The sequence below is a fragment of the Macaca nemestrina genome, unplaced genomic scaffold (assembly GCF_043159975.1).
Source record: "Macaca nemestrina isolate mMacNem1 unplaced genomic scaffold, mMacNem.hap1 Scaffold_49, whole genome shotgun sequence".
Taxonomy (NCBI): domain Eukaryota; kingdom Metazoa; phylum Chordata; class Mammalia; order Primates; family Cercopithecidae; genus Macaca; species Macaca nemestrina.
In genome coordinates, this window is record NW_027257681.1 from 106,539 (window position 1) to 117,200 (window position 10,662).

General features: G+C 39.8%; 1 long non-coding RNA gene across 2 annotated transcripts in view; it reads right to left on the reverse strand.

Moving 5' to 3' along the window:
• The window catches only part of LOC139361428 (uncharacterized), a 35,100-nt gene extending 24,992 nt beyond the window's left edge, over positions 1–10,108 (reverse strand). For both annotated transcript variants that reach the window (XR_011618999.1, XR_011618998.1), the window contains exons 1-2: positions 9,877–10,108; positions 8,110–8,215 (exon numbers count right to left, since the gene is read on the reverse strand). This is a non-coding gene — a long non-coding RNA (uncharacterized lncRNA). The remainder of the gene's footprint in view (positions 1–8,109; positions 8,216–9,876) is intronic.
• Between the last annotated feature and the right edge of the window lie 554 nt (positions 10,109–10,662).

Consider the following 10,662-nt stretch of genomic DNA (forward strand, 5'->3'; position numbering starts at 1 on the left):
TCATAAACAAAAATAACAAAGCTGGAGGCATTACACTAACTTCAAACTGTACTAGAAGGCTATGGTACCAAAACAGCAGGCTACTGCTGCCAAACAGACATATAGACCAATGGAGCAGAGCAAAGACCTCAGAAATAACACCACACATCTATGACCACCTGATCTTTGACAAACCTGACAAAAACAAGCAAGGGAGAAAGGATCTCCTATTCACTAAATGATGTTGGGAAAACTGGCTTGCCATATACAGAAAACCAAAACTTGACCCCTTCCTTACACCTTATACAATAATTAACTCAAGCTGGATTAAAGATTTAAATGTAAAATCCAAAACCATAAAATCCCTAGAAGAAAACCTAGGCAATATCATTCAGGACACAGGCAAGGACAAAGATTTCATGACAAAAATGTCAAAAGCAATTGCAACAAAAGCCAAAATTGACAAATCGGATATAATTAAACTAAAGACCTTCTGCACAGCAAAGAAACTATCATCAGCATGAGCAATCAACCTACAGGATTGGAGAAAATTATTGCAACCTGCCCATCTGACAAAGGTCTAATAACAAAAATTGACAAGGAACTTAAACATATTTACAAGCAAAAAAAAACAAAAAACCCCATCAAAAGTGAGCAAAGGATATGAACAGAAACTTATCAAAAGAAGACATTTATCTAACCAACAAATATATTTTTTAAAAGCTCAACAATACTGATCATCAGAGAAGTGAAAATCAAAACTACAATGAGATACCATCTCACACCCATCAGAATGGTGATTATTAAAAAGTTGAGAAACAATAGATGCTGGTGAGGCTGAGAAGAAAGAGGAACGCTCTTACACTGTTGGGGAAACTGTAAATTAGTTCAACCATTGTAGAAGACAGTATGGTGATTCCTCAAGGATCTAGAACCAGAAACACCATTTGACCCAGTAATCCCATTAGTGGCTATATACCCAAAGGAATATAAATCATTCCACTATAAAGACACATGCACATGTAGGTTTATTGCAGCACTATATACAATAACAAAGACATGAAACCAACCCAAATGCGCTTCAGTGCTAGACTGGATAAAGAAAATGTGATACCTATACACCATAAAATACTATGCAGTCATAAAAAGGAATGAGATCATGTCTTTTGCAGGCACATGGATGAAGCCATCATACTGAGCAAACTAACACAGTAACAAAAAAATCAAACACCGCATGTTCTCACTAATAAGTGAAAGTTGAACATTGAGAAAACAAGGACACAGTGAGGGGAACAACACACAACACAGCCCGCTGAGGACTGGGGATGAGGGAAGAGAACTTAGAGGATGAGTCAATAGGTGCAACAAACCATCATGGCAAAGGATACCTACATAACAAACCTGTACGTTCTGCACATGTATCCCGTATTTTTTAAATTTAAAAACAGGAAATACTTATGGACATACATACATACATACACACACACGCACATTCTTCCCGGATCTTCATTCCTGGTAAGCCAAGGAACCTGGAGAAACACCAGAATTCTGTCCCTCTGAAAATGCAGGACAGGTCTACCTTCATCAGCATAAAATTTTGGACCAAATGTGGTAACTGCAGGTCCACCCCACAATGAGTAACTGAAAATTGAGGCAGTATTTCAGATCCTAAAAAACTGATGAAGCAATTCGTGACACATTTGGGTTGTTTTTGCCTTTTCCTACTATGAAGAGTGCTAGTAGGAAGAAGGAAGAACGGTGTACAAATATCTGTTTGATTCTCTGCTTTCAGAATCCTTTGCTTGTTTGTGTGTTTGTTTGTTCTTTCTTGAGACAGGACATCACTCCAGTCAGCCAGGCTTTTCCAGTCTGTAATTTTTGTTGTTTCCTTTTGTCAAGTTTTAGAAGATTTTATTTAATTTCTATTGAATTTTAAGGCATTTTTAGATATGTATTAAAACATTATCTCACATGCTGTGTGTTACATTTCATTTATTTTCATCGTCCCTTTTTTATTTTATTATTTTATTTTATTATAGTTTATATTCTAGGGAATATATGCACAAAGTGCAGGTTTGTTACATATGTATACATGTGCCATGTTGGTGTGCTGCACCCATTAACTCGTCATATACATTAGGTGTATCTCCTAATGCTATCCTTCCCTCCTCCCCCCACCCCACAACAGGCCCTGGTGTGTGATATTCCCCTTCCTGTGTCCAGGTGTTCTCATTGTTCAATTCCCATCCATGAGTGAGAACATGTGGTGTTTGGTTTTCTGTTCTTGCAGTAGTTTGCTGAGAATGATGGTTTTCAGCTGCATCCATGTCCCTACAAAGGACATGAACTCATCCTCTTTTATGGCTGCATAGTATTCCATGGTGTATATGTGCCCACATTTTCTTAATCCAGTCTATCATTGATGAACATTTGGGTTGGTTCCAAGTCTTTACTGTTGTGAATAGTGACGCAATAAACATATGTGTGCATGTGTCTTTATAGCAGCATGATTTATAATCCTTTGGGGATATAGCCAGTAATGGGATGTCTGGGTCAAATGGTATTTCTAGTTCTAGATCCTTAAGGAATTGCCATGCTGTTTTCCACAATGGTTGAACTAGTTGACGGTTCTACCAACAGTGTAAAAGTGTTCCTATTTCTCCACATCCTCTCCAGCACCTGTTGTTTCCTGACTTTTTAATGATCACCATTCTAAAGGGTGTGAGACGGTATCTCATTGTGGTCTTGATTTGCATTTCTTTGATGGCTAGTGATGATGAGCATTTTTTCATGTGGCTGTTGACGGCATAAATGTCTTCTTTTGAGAAGTGTCTGTTCATATCCTTTGCCCACTTTTTGATGGGATTGTTTTTGTTTTTGTTTTTTTCTTGTAAATTTCTTTGAGTTCTTTGTAGGTTCCGGATATTAGCCCTTTGTCAGATGAGTAGATTGCAAAATTTTTCTCCCATTCTGTAGGTTGCCTGTTTATTCTGATGGTAGTTTCTTCTGCTGTGCAGAAGCTCTTTAGTTTAATTAGATCCCATTTGTCAATTTTGGCTTTTGTTGCTATTGCTTTTGTTGTTTTCGACATGAAGTCCTTGCCCACACTTGTGTCCTGAATGGTATCACCTAGGTTTTCTTCTAGGGTTTTTATGGTTTTAGGTCTAACATTTAAGTCTCTAATCCATCTTGAATTAATTTTTGTATAAGGTGTAAGGAAAGGATACAGTTTCAGCTTTCTACTTATGGCTAGCCAGTTTTCCCAGCAGTATTTATTAAATAGGGAATCCTTTCTCCATTTCTTGTTGTTGTCAGGTTTGTCAAAGATCAGATAGTTGTAGAAGTGTGGTATTATTTCTGACGGCTCTGTTCTGTTCCATTGGTCTATAGCTCTGTTTTGGTACCAGTACCATGCTGTTTTGGTTACCATAGCCTTGTAGTATAGTTTGAAGTCAGGTAGTGTGATGACTCCAGCTTTGTTCTTTTAACTTAGGATTGTCTTGGCAATGCGGGCTCTTTTTTGGTTCCATATGAACTTTAAAGTAGTTTTTTCCAATTCTGTGAAGAAAGTCACTGGTAGCTTAATGGGGATGACATTGAATCTATAAATTACCTTGCACAGTATGGCCACTTTCACTATATTGATTCTTCCTATCCATGAGCATGGCATGTATGGAATGTTCTCCCATTTGTTTCTGTCCTCTTTTATTTCATTGAGAAGTGGTTTGTAGTTCTCCTTGAAGAGGTCCTTCACATCCCTTGTAAGTTGGATTCCTAGATATTTTATTCTCTTTGAAGCAATTGTGAATGGGAGTTCACTTATGATTTGGTTCTCTGTTTGTCTGTCATTGGTGTATAAGAATGCTTGTGATTTTTGCAAATTGATTTTGTATCCTGAGACTTTGCTGAAGTTGCTTATCAGCTTAAGGAGATTTTGGGCTGAGAGGATGAGGTTTTCTAAATATACAATCATGTCATCTGGAAACAGGGACAATTTGACTTCCTCTTTTCCTAATTGAATACCCTTTATTTCTTTCTCTTGCCTGGTTGCCCTGGCCAGAAGTTCAACACTATGTTGAATAGGAGTGGTGACAGAGGGCATCCCTGTCTTGTGCTAGCTTTCAAGGGGAATGCTTCCAGTTTTTGCCTATTCAATATGATATAGACTGTGGGTTTGTCATGAATAGCTCTTATTATTTTGAGATAGGTTCCATCAATTCTGAATTTATTAAGTTTTTAGCATGAAGAGCTGTTGAATTTTGTCAAAGGCCTTTTCTGCATCTATTGAGATAATCGTGTGGTTTTTGTCTTTGGTTCTGTTTATATGCTGGATTACGTTTATTGATTTGTGTATGTTGAACCAGTCTTGCATCCCAGGGATGAAGCCCACTTGATCATGGTGGACAAGCTTTTTGAAGTGCTGTGGATTTGGTTTACCAGTATTTTATTGAGGATTTTTGCATGGATGTTCATCAGGGATATTGGTCTAAAATTCTCTTTTTTTGTTGTTGTTGTGCCTCTGCCAGGCTTTGGTATGAGGATGATGTTGGTCTTATAAAATGAGTTAGGGAGGATTCCCTCTTTTTCTATTGATTAGAATACTTTCAGAAGAAATGGTACCAGCTCCTCCTTGTACCTCTGGTACAATTCGGCTATGAATCTTTCTAGTCCTGGACTTTTTTGGTTGGTAGGCTATTAATTATTGCCTCAATTTCAGAGCCTGTTATTGGTCTATTCAGGGATTCAACTTCTTCCTGGTTTAGTCTTGGGAGAATGTATGTGTCCAGGAATTTATCCATTTACTCTAGGCTTTCTAGCTTATTTATGTAGAGGTGTTTTTAGTATTCTCTGATGGTACTTTGTATTTCTGTGGGGTCAGTGGTGATATCCCCTTTATCATTTTTTATTGCATCTATTTGATTCTTCTCTCTTTTCTTCTTTATTAGTCTTGCTAGCTGTCTATCAATTTTGTTAATCTTTTCAAAAAACCAGCTTCTGGATTCATTGACTTTTTGGAGGGTTTTTTGTGTCTCTGTCTCCTTCAGTTCTGCTCTGATCTTAGTTATTTCTTACCTTCTGCTAGCTTTTGAATGTGTTTGCTCTTGCTTCTCTAGTTCTTTTAGTTGTGATATTAGGATGTCAATTTTAGATCTTTCCTGCTTTCTCTTGTGGGCATTTATTGGTATAAATTTTGCTCTACACACTGCTTTAAATGTGTCCAGAGATTCTGGTATGATGTATCTTTGTTCTCGTTGGTTTCAAAGAACATCTTTATTTCTGCCTTCATTTCGTTATGTAACCAGTAGTCATTCAGGAGCAGGTTGTTTAGTTTCCATGTAGTTGAGCGGTTTTGATTGAGTTTCTTAATCCTGAGTTCTTGTTTGATTGCACTGTGGTCTGAGAGACAGTTTGTTATAGTTTCTGTTCTTTTATATTTCCTGAGGAGTGCTTTACTTCCAACTATGTGGTCAATTTTGGAATAAGTGCGATGTGGTGTTGAGAAGAATGTATATTCTGTTGGTTTGGGGTGGAGAGTTCTGTAGATGTCTATTAGGTCTGCTTGGTGCAGAGTTGGGTTCAATTCCTGTACATCCTTAACTTTCTGTCTCATTGATCTGTCTAATGTTGACAGTGGGGTATTAAAGTCTCCCATTATCATTGTGTGGGAGTCTAAGTCTCTTTGTAAGTCTCTAAGGACTTGCTTTATGAATCTGGGTGCTCCTGAATTGGGTGCATATATATTTAGGATAGTTAGCTCTTCTTGTTGAATTGATCCCTTTACGATTGTGTAATGGCCTTCTTTGTCTCTTTTGATCTTTCTTGGTTTAAACTCTGTTTTATCAGCGACTAGGATTGCACCCCCTGCCATTTTTTGTTTTCCATTTGCTTGGTAGATCTTCCTCCATCCCTTTATTTTGAGCCTATGTGTGTCTCTGCACGTGAGATGGGTCTCCTGAATACAGCAAACTGATAGGTCTTGTCACCACCAGGCCTGCCCTACAAGAGCTCCTGACTCTTTATCCAACTTGCCAGTCTGTGTCTTTTAATTGGAACATTTAGCCCATTTACATTTAGGTTAATATTGTTACATGTGAACTTGATCCTGTCATTATGATGTTGGCTGGTTATTTTGCTCATTAGTTGATGCAGTTTCTTCCTAGCATTGATGGTCTTTACATTTTGGCATGTTTTTGCAGTGGCTGGTACCGGTTGTTCATTTCCATGTTTAGTGCTTCCTTCAAGAGCTCTTGTAGGGCAGGCCTGGTGGTGACAAAATCTCTCAGCGTTTGCTTGTCTGTAAGGATTTTATTTCTCCCTCACTTATGAAACTTAATTTGGCTGGATATGAAATTCTGGGTTGAAAATTCTTTTCTTTAAGAATGTTGAATATTGCCCCACCCCTCCCTTCTGGCTTGTAGAGTTTCTGCCGAGAGATCCACTGTTAGTCTAATGGGCTTCCCTTTGTGGGTAACCCGACCTTTCTTTCTGGCTGCCCTTAACATTTTTTCCTTCCTTTCAACTTTGGTGAATCTGACAATTATGTGTCTTGGAGTTGCTCTTCTAGAGGAGTATATTTGTGGCGTTCTCTGTATTTCCTGAATTTGAATGTCAGCCTGCCTTGCTAGGTTGGGAGAGTTCTCCTGGATGATATCCTGCAGAATGTTTTCCAACTTGGTTCCATTCTCCCCCTCACTTTCAGGTTCACAAATCAGACGTAGATTTTGCCTTTTCCCACATTCCCATATTTCTTGGAGGCTTTGTTCATTTCTTTTTACTCTTTTCTCTCTAAACTTCTCTTCTCACTTCATTTTATTCATTTGGTCTTCAATCACTGACGCCCTTTCTTCCAGTTGACCGAGTCGGTTACTGAAGCTTGCACATATGTCATGTAGTTCGCGTGTCATGGTTTTCAGCTCTCTCAGGTCATTTAAGGACTTCTTTACATTGGTTATTCTAGTTAGCCATTCAGGAAATCTTTTTTCAAGGTTTTTAGCTTCTTTGCTATGGGTTCAAACTTCCTCCTTTAGCTCGGAGAAGTTTGATCGTCTGAAGCCTTCTTCTCTCAACTCGTCAAAGTCATTCTCTGTTCAGCTTTGTTCCATTGCTGGAGAGGAGCTGCATTCCTTTGGAGGGGGAGTGGTGCTCAGATTTTTAGAATTTTCAGTTTTTCTGCACTTCTTTTTCCCCATCTTTGTGGTTTTATCTACCTTTGGTCTTTGATGATGTTGATGTACAGATGGGGTTTTGGTGTGGATGTCCTTTCTGTTTGTTTGTTAGCTTTCTTTCTAATAGTCATGACCCTCAACTGCAGGTCTGTTGGAGTTTGCTCAAGGTCCACTCCAGACCCTGTTTGCCTGGGTGGCAGCAGCGGAAGCTGCAGAAGAGTGAATATTGCTGAACAGCAAATGTTTCTGCCTGATTATTCCTCTGGAAGCTTCGTCTCAGATGGGTACCCGGTTGTGTGAGGTGTGAGGTGTCAATCTGACCCTAGTGGGGGTGTCTCCCAGTTAGGCTACTCCAGGGTCAGAGACCCACTTGAGCAGGCAATCTGTCTGTTCTCAGATCTCAAACTCCATGCTGGGAGAACCACTACTCTCTTCAAAGCTGTCAGACAGGGACATTTAAATCTGCAAAGGTTTCTGCTGCCTTTTGTTTGGCTATGCCCTCTCCCCAGAGGTGGAGTCTACAGAGGCAGGCAGGCCTCTTTGAGCTGTGGTGGGCTCCACCCAGTTCGAGCTTCCCCACCACTTTGTTTACCTACTCAAGCCTCAGCAATGGCGAGCGCCCCTCCCCCAGCCTTGCAGCCTCCTTGCAGTTAGATCTTGGACTACTGTGCTAGCAATGAGGGAGGCTCTGTGGGTGTGGGACTCTCCAAGCCAGATGTGGGATATAATCTCCTAGTGTGACGTTAGCTGAGACCCTTGATAAAGGACAGTGTTAGGGTGAGAGTAACCCAAATTTCCAGGTGCTATGTATCACGGTTTCCCTTGGCTAGGAAAGGGAATTCCCTTCCCCCTTGCACTTCCTGGGTGGGGTGATGGCTTGCCCTGCTTTGGTTGTTGCTCTGTGTGCTGCATTCACTGTCCTGCCCCCACTGTCCAACAAGCCCCAGTGAGATGAACCCGGTACCTCAGTTGGAAATGCAGAAATCACCTGTCTCCTGTGTTGCTCACGCTGGGAGCTGGAGGCTGGATCGGTTCCTATTCGGCCATCTTGGAACTGCCTCTCATCGCTCCTTTAATGAACAAAAGGTTTTAGCTTAGATATCTTCCTGTTTGTCAAGTTTTTCTGATTTTGACTTTTCAAAATATGCTGTCATATACAAGAAACCCTTGGATATAAAATTCCATGAATATTTCTCTTTTCTTGCACTCATAACTTCGGTGGATGTCATCAATTAATCTCTGGGTTATAGCATGTTTTCTTGAAAGTGTTCTGCAGTCTATTTTGGGCATTGAGAATTTCATCAAACTTAAGTGAATATTTCTGCAAATTGAAGGCATAGTCCCTTTTGATGTTTTATTATTTGCATATATTGCTTCCACAAGACCATTTCACGCAAAGACTTGTCTTGTCCCCACAGCCAGATCATTGCAACATGATATAGAATCAATCGGTCAAAAATGGGAAGGTTATCTCTGGAATGTCAATTTGACTCCATTGATCTCTCCATTTTAATTAAGACAGAATATGCTGTGTTAATTACATAACATCGCTGCACATTCTCAAATCAGAAAGTGTAGTCCCAACTTCTTGTCGTTCTATCACGGAAAGAATGATCTTATCTCCCAGATGCACATGCTTGGAAGTACTTCTCAACACACACACACACACACACTCACATCCAGACACAAAGATACAAATACACACACAGACACAAACTGTTTAATATGTACACAATTGTTAACTGGCATTGTTTTACATGAAGTAAGGCAAATGTGTAGCCACTGTCCTAACCCAGTTCCACTCCTATCATATTTGTCCATAACACTGATTAGTAAATCTGATTCAGTTGTTCTATAATCACAATTTAAGCTGTGTCCATTAAATTCCCTGAGGAATGCAAAAGGATACAACCTAAGACACAAAACTTAATTGACTGCTGACATTTCATTGGTAAATTGGGTAATTGATGGGTAAATGTAGTGGAACCAGTGGGTGGGCATTAGTTATATAAGGGGTGAAGCAGCAAGGTACTTCATTATTAAAAGGTGTTTGAAAGAAATTGAAACACAGGAATGTGTATATTCAGCTGAAATAAAATTAGAATACCCAGAAATAAATCTCACTTGGGGTGTAAAAAAATGGCATTAGGGGAGATTCTGGGTCAATCGTCCAACTGTGCAAACTGGATCTTGGAAGCAGGATCCCTTTCCTGCAATGAGACTTGTTTATTGGTGGTGGTGTTTCAGTGGAAACGATTTTGGAGAATGGCCCCTTCCTTTTTTGTATCTGCTGATTAGATTTCATGGCTGATTAGATTTCATGGGAAATCTGGGGTTTTAAACTCTATTTAAATGTTAACATAATTCATTCAAATGACAAAAAATCAACAGGTTCTTTGATGTGGAATCATCACAGATCCATTTCTTCTTAGGTACAGTTATTAAAGTTGACCAACCAGAGTGAAACAATTGTGGAGAATGGCCCCTTCCTTTAGTGTATTTGCTGATTAGATTTAATGGTACATTTATAATTAGGTACAGTGATCAAAGTTGACCTACCCAAGAGTAGAGATGTCCAGGACAGAACTCAGGACTCTGTAGAATCACAGAATCTTGGGCGCAACACTGTTCAAGCACATAAATATGCTCATTCAGAGTGTTTCGGTGTGACGTGTGTGTGAATTGCAGTGTAATGAGCATGACACGCAGACAGGTTATCAAGTGGACTCACCTCAAAATCAGCTATGGGCATTACAGAACACCGATGCCAAGTTCCCAGATCCAGAGGAAAGAAACTCCAGCATCCTGTGTAAAGCCACGGCATCTGGATTTCTCATGCTTCTGGGGATCATGCTCCTGAAAATAGTGACTCCTTCCTGCTTGTGGAGCATCTTTCTCAGCAGCGCTCATTTCTTCTTCCAGGACTCTGTCCAACAGAAAGGGGAAGCCTTCCGATAGAGCACACCTGACCCATGAAAAGAAAAGGGAAAGAAAGGAGGCCAAAGGTCACACTCTCCTCATTCCACCATCCTCCCTAAAATCATCCTGATTTCATGGGCCCTGAGACCGGGGATGCTTCTGTACACCTCGAGGCCTTGGCGCCTGGCCTAAATTCTATTCTCTTTCTCATTATCTGAAAAATTTCAAGAAAATCCCTAGAGCCAGGATCTTTATTCCTAGTAAGCCAAAAGTCCCAAAGAAACACCCAAATTCTGTCCCTCTTAGTTTGGGAAACAAGTCTACCTTCATCAGCATGACATTTTCCACCAAATGTAACTGCAAGTCCACCACACAATGCTTAACTGGAATTGGAAGCAACATCTCAGACGATGAAAAATACATGCAAGAATCCCTAAGACAAATGGTTTATTTTTCCCTTTCTTACTAAAACAACTGCCAGTATTAACAATGGTATGCAAATCTCTTTTAGACGCCCTGCTTTTAAATCTCTATATTTCTTCCTGAGACAGGGACTCACTCCCATCACCCAGGCATTTACAGTGTTTAATTCTGGTTA